Here is a 13,119-nt window from a genome sequence, read left to right on the forward strand (position 1 = left end):
ATGGCCTTTTCCTCTTCAGAAATACCCACTGTGATGGTGTGTATAGGCTTGGCCTAGGGAGTGGCATTCTGGGGAGGTGTGGCCTTGTTGGAGTAGGTGTGTCACTGTGGGCGTGGGCTTAAGACTCTCACCCTAGCTGCCTGGAAGTCAGTATTCTGCTAGCAGCCTTCAGATGAAGATGCAGAACTCTCAGCTCCTCCTGAACCGTGCCTGCCTAGATGCCTCCACACTCCCATCTTGATGATACTGGACTGAACCTCTGGACCTGTAAGCCAGCCCCAGTTAAATGTTGTCCTTTATTAGACTTGCCATGGTGTCGGTATCTGTTCACGGCAGTAAAACCCTAAGATACCTGCCTTCCTTGGATTTCCAGTCAGCTGCTGGCCTTGCAGTCTGGGTCGTCTGACAGACTCAAAAATAGCTGAATTTAAAGATATTTCTGGCAGCTCATCACTTCCCATAAAGTCCCCAAACGTTGCCCATAATAAACCGACTGAGTAAAATTAAGCAGTGGGAAACATACATTGGAGAACAGGTGAGCAACTACAAAGAGAAAGTTCTTGGATATTAAAATAGGCAGTGGACCAAGCTGAGATTGGTGGTGTGCAGGGCTTCGGGCTTTCCCTGCAAGCCTTGGTAAATTATGCAATTCCTGGAGCCACATTCACATTACTCTGATAAAATGATGGTGAAAGTGTGGAAGGAACAGAAAATCGCATTTATCACTAAGTCACTCACAGGAAGCAAAGGATCTCAGTTACACATTATGGTTCACAGCTTCTGCTTGGGTCATCGTCAGCCACTAAGACCTTCAGGGTCAGACTCCTGTGTTGGCCTTCCAAGAACCCTTTCATTTATTGGAGGTAAGCTTTATAGCATGAACCCTGAGCATGCCCAATTCTTTAATGTCCCGTCCTTGCTTTAATATCCATGACCTTAATCTGAGTACGCTCAGGAATGGATGAGCCCCTTAGGAACATGTGGAGGGCCCCTGAATGAAACAGGCTGCCTTGGTTGGAGGGAAGCCCTGGACAGAAATCTTTCTCTGCTCATTTTTGTCTCGGATGTGCTCTCGTGAGTTTTGCTCTCACCGAGATCAAAGACCACCTTTGATTCCATCTATAGCAGAACAGAGCCCAAATCACTGAGAGAATCTGTGTCAGCCCCTGTCCAAGAAACCAATGTTACGAGTCACTCGATTCCTGACTCTTGTATACTTGGCGTTTCTAAACCTCTGCTTCATCAACCTGACGACTGGAAGAGAAAATGGCCTCAAAACTAATTGTTCTATCATTAAATTGCATGACATGAGCCATACGTAGCAGGAGCTGTAAGTGCTGAGCTCACCCTTGGGCAATGTTTCCAGGAGTGTGAGTGGCTTTGTCCACGCTTCATTCCAGCGAGGTAATGCTCAGCTATCGGGTGATGCCCAACCGTTACCTGGGTTGGAAGCAGAGTTCTCAGCCAGCCTGGCACCCCGAGTCTGAGCCAGGTCCTGTTTATAGATAAGTCCTCTCATAGAACTTTCTCTAAGCAAACATTTCCAGAAACTCAGAGTCGCGTGCAGAAGTGAGTCAAAATGATCTGGTGACATTCCATTGGCTACCAACTCCGCTGTGTACCGTCCATTTCGTTTCTTAGACAAAAATTTAAAGAAGCTTTCACCTACCGTAAGAGGAGGTCCAATCTAGTGGGTATGAAGCTTTGGAGGTAGAGAATGTTCTTGTTGTTTAGATGTGGGGGAAAGTGTCTGTGGTGGTCTGAATATGCTAGGCCCTATTAGGAGGTGTGGCCTTGTTGGAGGAAGTGTGTCACTATGGGATGGGATTTGAGATTCTCTTCCTAGCTGCCTGAGGAGTCAGTCTTCCCCTGTTTGCCTTCAGATCAAGGTGTAGACCTCTCATCTCCTCCAACCCCATGCCTGCCTAGACTCTGCCATGCTTCCCGCCATGATGATAATGGACTAAACCTCAGAACCAGCAAGGCAGCCCCAAATAAATGTTGTCCTTTATAAGAGTCACGGTGTCTGCCACAGCAGTAAAACCCTAACTAAGACAGTGTCCAAATCTAAGGCACATTCCTGCACTGGCCCAGCGGCTCATGAGAGAAACCAGAGAGAAAAGCAGACATTCATTTATTTCACATACCCACGCATACAGGCCAATAGAAGCTAAAAATGCTCAGACCAAAAGAAAGTATGTGGGGAGGCCTACAGAGGAAAGTCTTTTATTGCAACTTGTCCCTCTTCCCAATTTATTCAGAGGCCTCCCCCAACCCTCTCTCCTGTTGTGTTGCTTGCCTTTCAGTCCTTCCCCACACACCATGTTCTTCAGATTGAACAGACCAATCTGACTTCGGTTCCGCCACCCCGTCCTCGAAACACACGCGTACACCTCTGTGTACCGGTGTAGTTCAGGGATGAGTCAGAGGCCTGGACAGGATTTATACTCAGTGTGTGAGGCTTCCCTTTGGTCTGTTTTACTGTGTGGTCATTGTTTTACTGTTCCAAGTTGTACTCCTTTGCCCACTGTCTTAAGAGTATATTGTCCTCTATATCATAAGCCCCTGGAAATATAAAAATTCAAAGTCAAAATAAGGTGTTTTCCAATAGGTGTGTATTGCTTTTACACTATTGTCAGTTGGAAAAATAAAATGACAAGTTAAATCATCACTGAGTTTGGGACGGCGTGTTACGGTTCCTCTGAGATGGGCACGCACCCTGGGCCAGTCATCCACGGCAGGAAGAAGAGAGGGAATATTCAAACGAGACAAATGGTAACCTTTGGGTGAAATCTCAGCCGACACGGAGGAAACCATGTCTGAGGTTACAGGAAATGAACTCTGGCCCTGTCATTAGACTTCCTGGTTTGCTTTTCTTTTTACCTACTAACGCTGCCAAAGTTCAAATGCATCTTGTCTTCAATGTGGATCTTTCCCTACTGAAGGCAAACTTTACGTCTGTGTCGCCGATGGATAATGGATTTTTCCAGGGAGTCTTTACTTCTGGTTGTGGCAGGCAGTTAGGTTGGAGCGCCCACCCGAGTCCCAGCAGGGAGTGTGCCCATTTAGGATTGAGTTTTTAGCCTCTGGTTATAGGTCTATTTTTGTCGTGTCCTTACTGGGAGCTCTTGGCTTTTCAGATCCCTCTTCACACATCTGAAGGCTTACCAAACCTTCTCGGTCTGGCCAGTGTGATCTTGATCTTTCTTTACTGTCCCCCAGTGGTACTGTCTAGAGGTCTCCTGAGGACCCCAGCCTCTGTGTTCAGTTTTGGACCTGACAACTTCCTACAGGAGAAAAAGCGACCTCATATACTAGGAACACCTCAGATTTTTTCTTCTTCCAGATGTTTGCTGTTTGCTGCTTGGATATTTATTTTCTTAGTAGCTTGACAATTTCTTCTTCTTCTTCTTCTTCTTCTTCTTCTTCTTCTTCTTCTTCTTCTTCTTCTTCTTCTTCTTCTTCTTCTTCTCCTTCTCCTTCTCCTTCGTCTTCGTCTTCTTCTTCTTCTTCTTCTTCTTCTTCTTCTTCTTCTACTACTACTACTACTACTACTACTACTACTACTACTACTAATAATAATAATAATAATAATAATACTATGCTTAAATTTTATAATTATTCTTAACAGGTACTGACTCGAGCAATTTAGCCACTTTTGGAAGCAGAACAAAAGCCATTTTAGAATAAGAATTGGTCTTGTTTCTGGGGCCCCTTTTCGCTTTCATAACAAGAGGGACTTACTGTTGACTGTTGTGATAACTGTCACACCTGGTGACTTTTCTCAAGAGTTTTCTGGAACTGTAGATCCAATGCTATATATGATCTGTTCTTATACAAGAAGGCACACATGCTCAGCCTAAGTAACTAGTGTTTGTGAAAAAGGGCTGTCCACTGTGAAGCACATGACATTCTCTGATGGCCTTCATCTTTGACGAGGCCATAACTTCCTCCACTCTGCCTGAGATTTGAACAATAAAGAGAGTTGAGCATGAGGAAGATTGGGGAGTTCAGAATTCCTGAGTAAAACTTATTCTCCATCACCATGTGGATCTTACATATGGGTCAAAAGGACCAGAGCATGACATCTTTTTTCTTTTTTCTTTTTTCTTGTTTTTCTCCATCTTTATTAACTTGAATATTTCTTACTTACATTTCGATTGTTATTTCCTTCCCAGTTTCCAGGCCAACATCCCCCTAACCCCTCCCCTCCCCTTCTATTTGGGTGTTCCCCTTCCCACCCTCCCCCCATTACCGCCCTCCCCCCAACAATCCTGTTCACTGGGGGTTCAGTCTTAGCAGGACCCAGGGCTTCCCCTTCCTCTGGTGCTCTTACTAGGATATTCATTGCTACCTATGAGGTCAGAGTCCCGGGTCAGTCCATGTATAGTCTTTAGGTAGTGGCTTAGTCCCTGGAAGCTCTGGTTGGTTGGCATTGTTGTTCATATGGGGTCTCAAGCCCCTTCAAGCTCTTCCAGTTCTTTCTCTGATTCCTTCAACTGGGGTCCCGTTCTTAGTTCAGTGGTTTGCTGCTGGCATTCACCTATGTATTTGCTGTATTCCAGCTGTGTCTCTCAGGAGAGATCTACATCCGGTTCCTGTCGGCCTGCACTTCTTTGCTTCATCCATCTTATCTAGTTTGGTGGTTCTATATGTATGGGCCACATGTGGGACAGGCTCTGAATGGGTGTTCCTTCTGCCTCTGTTCTACACTTTGCCTCCCTATTCCCTCCCAAGGGTATTCTTGTTCCCCTTTTAAAGAAGGAGTGAAGCATTCGCATTTTGGTCATTCTTCTTGAGTTTCATGTATTCTGCGCATCGAGGGTAATTCGAGGATTTGGGCTAATATCCATTTACCAATGAGTGCATACCATGTGTGTTTTTCTGTAATTGGGTTACCTCACTCAGGATGATATTTTCCAGTTCCATTCATTTGCCTATGAATTTCGTAAAGTCATTGTTTTTGATAGCTGAGTAGTATTCCATTGTGTACATGTACCACATTTTCTGTATCCATTCCTCTGTTGAAGGGCATCTGGGTTCTTTCCAGCTTCTGGTTATTATAAATAAGGCTGTTATGAACATAGTGGAGCATGTGTCTTTGTTATATGTTGGGGCAGCTTTTGGGTATATGCCCAAGAGAGGTATAGCTGGGTCCTCAGGTAGTTCAATGTCCAATTTTCTGAGGAACCTCCAGACTGATTTCCAGAATGGTTGTACCAGTCTGCAATCCCACCAACAATGGAGGAGTGTTCCTCTTTCTCTACATCCTTGCCAGCATGTGCTGTCACCTGAGTTTTTGCTCTTAGCCATTCTCACTGGTGTAACGTGAAATCTCAGGGTTGTTTTGATTTGCATGTCCCTTATGACTAAAGATGTTGAACATTTCTTTAGGTGTTTCTCAGCCATTTGGCATTCCTCAGCTGTGAATTCCTTGTTTACCTCTGAACCCCATGTTTTAATAGGGTTATTTGTCTCCCTGTAGTCTAACTTCTTGAGTTCTTTGTATATTTTGGATATAAGCCCTCTATCAGTTGTAGGATTGGTAAAGATCTTTTCCAAATTTGTTGGTTGCCGTTTTGTCCTAACAACAGTGTCCTTTGCCTTACAGAACCTTGTAGTTTTATGAGATCCCATTTGTTGATTCTTGCTCTTAGAGCATAAGCCATTGGTGTTATGTTCAGGAAATTTTCTCCAGTGCCCATGTGTTCGAGATGCGTCCCCACTTTTTCTTCTATTAGTTTGAGGGTATTTGGTTTGATGTGGAGGTCCTAAATCCACTTGGACTTAAGCTTTGTACAGGGTGATAAGAATGGATCGATTTGCATTCTTCTACATGCTGACCTCCAGTTGAACCAGCACCATTTGCTGAAAATGCTATCTTTTTTCCATTGGATGGATTTGGCTCCTTTGTCAAAAATCAAGTGACCATAGATGTGTGGGTTCATTTCTGGGTCTTGGGTCTTGGGTCTTTGTGTGGTTTGGGTATAAGAGTAATTGTGGCTTCATAGAAGGAATTCAGTAGCTCTCCATCTGTTTCAATTTCGTGGAATAGTTTGGATAGTATTGGTATGAGGTCTTCTATGAAGGTCTGATAGAATTCTGCACTGAACCCATCTGGACCTGGGTTCTTTTTGGTTGGGAGACTTTTAATGACTGCTTCTATTTCTTTAGGAGTTATGGGGTTGTTTAAATGGTTTATCTGTTCCTGATTTAACTTCGGTACCTGGTATCTGTCTAGGAAATTGTCCATTTCCTGAAGATTTTCAAATTTTGTTGAATATAGGCTTTTGTAGTAGGATCTGATGATTTTTTGAATTTCCTCTGAATCTGTAGTCATGTCTCCCTTTTCATTTCTGATTTTGTTAATTTGGACACACTCTCTGTGTCCTCTTGTTAGTCTGGCTAAGGGTTTATCTATCTTGTTGATTTTCTCAAAGAACCAACTTTTGGTTCTGTTGATTCTTTGTATAGTCCTTTTTGTTTCTACTTTGTTGATTTCAGCTCTGAGTTTGATTATTTCCTGCCTTCTACTCCTCCTGGATGTATTTGCTTCTTTTTGTTCTAGAGCTTTTAGGTGTGCTGTCAAGCTGCTGATATATGCTCTCTCCTGTTTCTTTCTGTAGGCACTCAGAGCTATGAGTTTTCCTCTTAGCACAGCTTTCATTGTGTCCCATAAGTTTGGATATGTTGTACCTTCATTTTCATTAAATTCTAAGAAGTCTTTAATTTCTTTTTTTATTTCTTCCTTGACCAGGTTATCATTGAGTAGAGTATTATTCAACTTCCATGTATATGTGGGCATTCTTTCCTTATTGTTATTGAAGACCAGCTTTAGCCCGTGGTGGTCTGATAGGATACATGGGATTATTTCTATCTTCCTGTATCTGGTGAGGCCTGTTTTGTTCCTGATTATATGGTCAATTTTGGAGAAAGTACCATGAGGTGGTGAGAAGAAGGTATACCCTTTTGTTTTAGGATACAATGTTCTATAAATATCTGTTAAGTCCATTTGGTTCATGACTTCTCTTAATCTGTCTATGTCTCTGTTTAATTTCTGTTTCCATGATCTGTCCATTGATGAGAGTGGGGTGTTGAAATCTCCTACTATTATTGTGTGAGGTGCAATGTGTGCTTTGAGCTTTAGTAAGGTTTCTTTTATGTATGTAGGTGCCCTTGTACTTGGAGCATAAATATTTAGGATTGAGAGTTCATCTTGGTGGATTTTTCCTTTGATAAATATGAAGTTTCCTTCCTTATCTTTTTGATGACTTTTGGTTGAAAATCGATTTAATTCGATATTAGAATGGCTATTCCAGCTTGCTTCTTCAGACCATTTGCTTGGATAGTTGTTTTCCAGCCTTTTACTCTGAGGTAGTGTCTGTCTTTGTCTCTGAGGTGCATTTCCTATAGGCAGCAAAATGCTGGGTCCTCATTGTGTATCCAGATTGTATGTTTGGTTTTTTTTTATAGTTTTTTTTCTTTCATCTTTATTAAGTTGGGTATTTCTCATTTACATTTTGATTGTTATTCCCTTTCCCAGTTTCCGGGCCAACATCCCCCTAACCTCTCCACCTCCCCTTCTCTATGGTAGTGTCTGTCTTTGTCTCTGAGGTGTGTTTCCTGTAGGCAGCAAAATGTTGGGTCCTCATTGGGTATCCAGTTTGTTAATCTGTGTCTTTTTACTGGGGAATTGAGTTCATTGATGTTGAGAGATATTAAGGAATAGTGATTGTTGCTTCCTGTTATATTCATGTTTAGATGTGAGATTATGTTTGTACTTGTCTTCTCTTTGTTTTTGTTGCAAAATGATTAGTTTCTTGCTTTTTCCAGGGTGTAGCTTGCCTCCTTGTGTTGGTCTTTAGCCTTTATTATTCTTTGTAGGGCTGGATTTATAGCAATATATTGTGTAAATTTGGTTTTGTCATGGAATATCTTGGTTTCTCCATCTATGTTAATTGAGAGTTTTGCTGAATACAGTAACCTGGGCTGTGTTCTCTTAGGGTCTGTATGACATCTATCCTGGATCTTCTGGCTGTCATAGTCTCTGGTGAGAAGTCTGGTGTAATTCTGATAGGTCTGCCTTTATATGTTATTTGACCTTTTTCCCTTACTGCTTTTAATATTCTTTCATTGTTTTGTGCATTTGGTGTTTTGACTATTATGTGACAGGAGTTTCTTTTCTCGTCCAATCTATTTGGAGTTCTGTAGGCTTCTTGTATATTTATGGGCATCTCTTTCTTTAGGTTAGGGAAGTTTTCTTCTATGATTTTGTTGAAGATATAACTGGTCCTTTGAGTTGGGAGTCTTCACTCTCTTCTATACCTATTGTCCTTAGGTTTGTTCTTCTCATTGTGGATTTCCTGTATGTTTTGGGCCAGTATCCTTTTCCGTTTTACATTATCTTTGACAGTTGTATCCATGATTTCTATGGAATCTTCTGCTCCTGAGATTCTCTCTTCTATCTCTTGCATTCTGTTGGTGATGCTTGTATCTACGGCTCCTTGTCTCTTCCTTTGGTTTTCTATATCCAGGGTTGTCTCCCTTTGTGCTTTCTTTATTGCTTCTATTTCCATTTTTAATTCCTTCACCTGTTTGATTGTGTTTTCCTATAATTCTTTCAGGGATTTTTGCATTTCCTCTCTATAGGCTTCTGCTTGTTTATTTATGTTTTCCTGCATTTCCCTAAGGGAGTTCTTTATGTCTTTCTTGAAGTCCTACATCATCATGATCAAATGTGATTTTAAATCTAAATCTTGCTTTTCTGATGTGTTTGGATTTTCAGTGTTTGCTTTGGTGGGAGAATTGGGCTCCGATGATGTCATATAGTCTTGGTTTCTGTTGCTTGGGTTCCTGTGCTTGCCTCTTGCCATCACGTTGTCTCTGGTGTTACCTTGTTCTGCTATTTCTGACAGTGATTAGACCGTCCTATAGGCTTGTGTGTCAGGAGTGCTGTAGACCTGTTTTCCTGTTCTCTTTCAGCCAGTTATGGGAACAGAGTGTTCTGCTTTCAGGCATGTAGTCGTTCCTGTCTACAGGTCTTCAGGTGTTCCTGTGGGCATTTGTACTGAGTCCATCAGGAAGGTCACTTGGAGCAGAAAGCTGGTCTTGCCTCTGGTCTCGGGCCTGGAGTCACTTCTCAGATCCGGGTTTCAGCTCTCCATGAGGGGAGCAACCAGAAGGGCCTGCCCCGCCTTCGCTCGGGACCCTGTGCACAGGGGGCCCAGATGGCGCTAGGCATTTTCCTCTGGCATCAGAAATGTGGGCAGAGAGTAGTCTCCTCTGGCTTCCCAGGTGTGTCTGCCCCTCTGAAGCTCTAGCTCTCCCTCTCATGGGATTTGGGTGCAGGGAGCTGTTTGACTGGGTCCCTTCAGATCCAGTGTCTGGACCACAGCAATGAGTGCCCCTATCTTCCTGTTCCCAGAGGCCCTATCACATCTTTTTTCTTTAGTAATTTGAATGAGAATGACATCCATAAGCACCTATATTTGCATGCCTAGTCCCCAGTTGATGAACAGTTTGGATGGATTAGAAGGTGTGGCCTCATGGGAGGAGGTGTGGCCTTGTCAGAGGAGGTGTGGCTCCTTGGGAGGAGGTGTGCAGCTAGGAGTGGGGAAGTAAGTGAAAGGAGATCTAAAATAAAGGTCATTATCATAGCCACCGATCAACTTTCAGACTTTCAGGGTCAAAGATTTTGAGTGAGTAGGGTCCAGAATACAAGAAGATGTTGTCTGTAATGTTTGTAATGTCCGGGACACTGTAGGAGGCTGTTCTGCTTCTTTGACTGTTCATGACCCAGTGAGACGGCTACTCTCAGTTATCAACTTGACTACATCTGGAATTAACCAAAACTCAAGCACCTGGGTTCCCCTGTGAAGGATTTTCTTGATTGACTTGAAGTAGGATGATCCACCTTCATCTGCACCTTTTGAGTTGAGATCCACCTTATATCTTCAGCAGTTTTTGGGCCGGAGCAAACACTGAGTGCTAGACCACAGGCACTAAATTACTACGAGACCTGAACTGCCCATCATGAGCTGGGTGTAGGCTGATCCTCCAGACCGTAAAGTTAAGTCCACTTCAGTACTTCATCATCAAGCAGAAGGCGAGTGAGTGTATGAGACCAGGCCTGAGCAGGCCTAGAAAGCATTCATAAATCATATAAAGAAAGGTTTATATAATGGTTCTGGGTCTTTATTGTGCTATGCTGTTTTCTCTATCCCAGCTGCCCTTGGGACCAGGGGCAGGGATTAATTCCCTCGATACCTACTGACAACAGAATAGAGATTTAGGTGTTCATTATAAATGGCTCCTTGTGATATGTAGGGACCACCTTAAAGAAGGTGACTGCAGCCCCATGGCCCTTCCTGGAACATCTCTGAAGGACAGTAGTGAAGGGACATCCTCCAAGCTCTTCAAAACAGAGGACTGCCAGACATATCATTACATGAACTGTGACTAATTTCTTGGCTGGATGATCAGAGACTTGGGATAAACAAGACTGTAAAATTGGAGACAAAGTAAAGGATGGACAAACCCAACTTCTGTACATCCTGTATGAATGCTCACCAAAAGGTGTTCCCAACAGAGGAAGACCTGACTAATCAACTGATAGTTGATCTTCCCTGTGGACACCAGCCAGTCTTTATTGCCAGACAGTCTTGTCATTGTCCAGTTGGTTCATGAACAAAGGACTGTGGAAGCAGACATGGCAATCATACACAGGCTTAGCAACCAAGGTTGATCTGGTTAAGATCAATGCTGGGTGGTCAGTGTGCCAGCACCAAAGACTAACAACTGAAGCACCATAAGAACCACTCTTCTGGGGTGATCAGTGAGCTCTCTCACAGCAACTGGATTGCGCTGAACAGCTTCCATCACGGACAGGGCAATGTTTTGTTCTATCTGATCAGACGCTTGACTCTGAATGTGCATTTGCCTTCCTTACACGCAGCATATTCAGTCAAACTCCCATTGTGAACTTACAGAAGGTCTTACTCTCCAGCAGCAGCTACATGCCACACAGCACTGCTCGAAATCAAGAAACTCACTCCACCGCAAGGCAAGTGCAGCCATGGGCCATGCTCACGGGATTCACTGATTATGTTCCCACCATCTTAAGGTAGCTGGCATAATAGAAACTCACAAGATAGCAATATTTTGCAGAGCTGGGACAAGAATCTCCACAAGGCTGTACATGCCCTGAATCAGGTGTGCTATTTTCTGAAAGCCTGGATTCATGGGGTGGGAACGGGAGTGGCACCATTCGTTATCATCTGTTGTGAGTCACTTGCAAAATGTACTTCCTCAGTCTGTGGCCTTTGCTCTGCTGGCCAAGACATCTTGGTGCCCAAAGAAGGATGTTTCCACCAGAGGGTAGAACAGTAGCTGTATTGAACTGGAAGTTTAGGCTGCTGCTGGCCTTCTTGGAACGGTCATACCTGTGAACTAACAAAAGGGATTACAGGTGGTTTAGGCACACCAATCTTGTCAAGGAGAAACTGTGCTCATTTCTCAATGGTGGGAACACATTCAGCCAGTTCTGGGTACGGCTCATGGTTGCATTCATTTATTTTTCTGTGAGGTGAGTTTCCTGGTTTCAAGCAATGCTGTGCATGTGCCGCTGTTGGTGAGGGAGGCACGCCGTAAGTGCACAGAGAGAAACTCCATGTAGAAGGAAAAGACAGGAGCTCCTGTAGGCATTATGTCTCATGAGAAAGGATCTGGGGCTGTAGCTCACCTGGAAGAGCATGTGCAAAGCCCTGAGTTCAATCCGCAGCCCAACATAAAGGGGGCGTGACGGTGCACGCTTAAAATCCCAGCACTTAGAGGCAGAAGGATCACAAGTTCCAAGTCATTTTCTGCCACATCGTGAGTTTAAGGCCAATGTAGCCTACGTGGGACCTTATCTTAAAACAAAATAAAAAATTTTAAAAAGGAAAAAGAACAAAGGAAACTACAATGGCCCAATCTAGGAAAAACTCCTAACACTTCAAGGGTGAAGGTCTGGCTGGCCCATTCATCCTGGTGAATAACTATGGCCAGCTGACATGCTTGCTCAGGGCAAAGGGAACTCAGTATGGTAATAGTAAAAGGCAGTTTATAAATGTCAGTCTTCCACGCGACGTTACAGTCACCAAGGCTATAATTGTCCCAGTATTTCCTCCCATTGCCACTGTGTGTGTGTGTGTGTGTGTGCCAGGCTTATCAATTATGGCATCTATAACAAAGTACAATCGACCAGGAACCTCATAAGAAATAGAAATGCACTTCTCAGAGCTCTGTAGACAGCAAGTCCAAGGTCAGAGTATTGGCAGTCTACGGAGACTTCTCCAGACGGCACTGCCAACTTCCCTCCATTTCTCCAATGGCAGAAACAATATTCTTTGGACTCTTTTTTTTTAAAAAAAAAATAAAGATACTAATCCTTTCATGACCCAGATACCTCCTAATATCCCTCATACAAGAAGTTGGAATTCCAGCATTCAAATTTTGTGACAGCCACTAAGTCATCTCTCAATCTCTCTCTCTCCCCTCCCACATTCTCTTCCCCTCTTCTTTTAGTCCTTTTTCTTCTAACAACTGGGAAGTTTACATTACAGATTTAAGTATTTGTTTTTCTATCTAGTATTTAAGTATATACCAAGGAGCGTAGTTACTATAGAATTCCGTTTGTATGGCATTCTGGAAAAATTAGGGAAGAAAGAAAATTTGGATTGGGGTAAGAACAAAGAGGGGACTCCTGTAAAGAGCATGTGTGGCCTTTAAATGAACCAAGCAGCCCACAGAGATTACCCGCGCCGATCTTTGTAGCTCCTGACAGAGGTTTGTGGTATCTTGTGCCTTCCCACCAAATAGTAATGGAGAAAAATATCAGCTTCCCAGTTACTCAGATAAAGGACTTAACTTTAAAAAAAAAAAAAAACACTAGATTCTGTGTTGGAAAAATATTTTTTTTCTGAACATCTCCCTACAACACAGATGACTGATAAAAGCCAGTGACACCTAGATATCCTATAATTCAATTTTGACAGTTTCCTAGAGATAGCACCAAATCCCATAGCTGAGGCTCAGCCATTAACTTCCAAATGTCAGTCATGAGTTCTGGGAGTTTTCCTG

This window comes from Rattus norvegicus, chromosome 14 (genome assembly GCF_036323735.1).
Source record: "Rattus norvegicus strain BN/NHsdMcwi chromosome 14, GRCr8, whole genome shotgun sequence".
Lineage (NCBI taxonomy): Eukaryota > Metazoa > Chordata > Mammalia > Rodentia > Muridae > Rattus > Rattus norvegicus.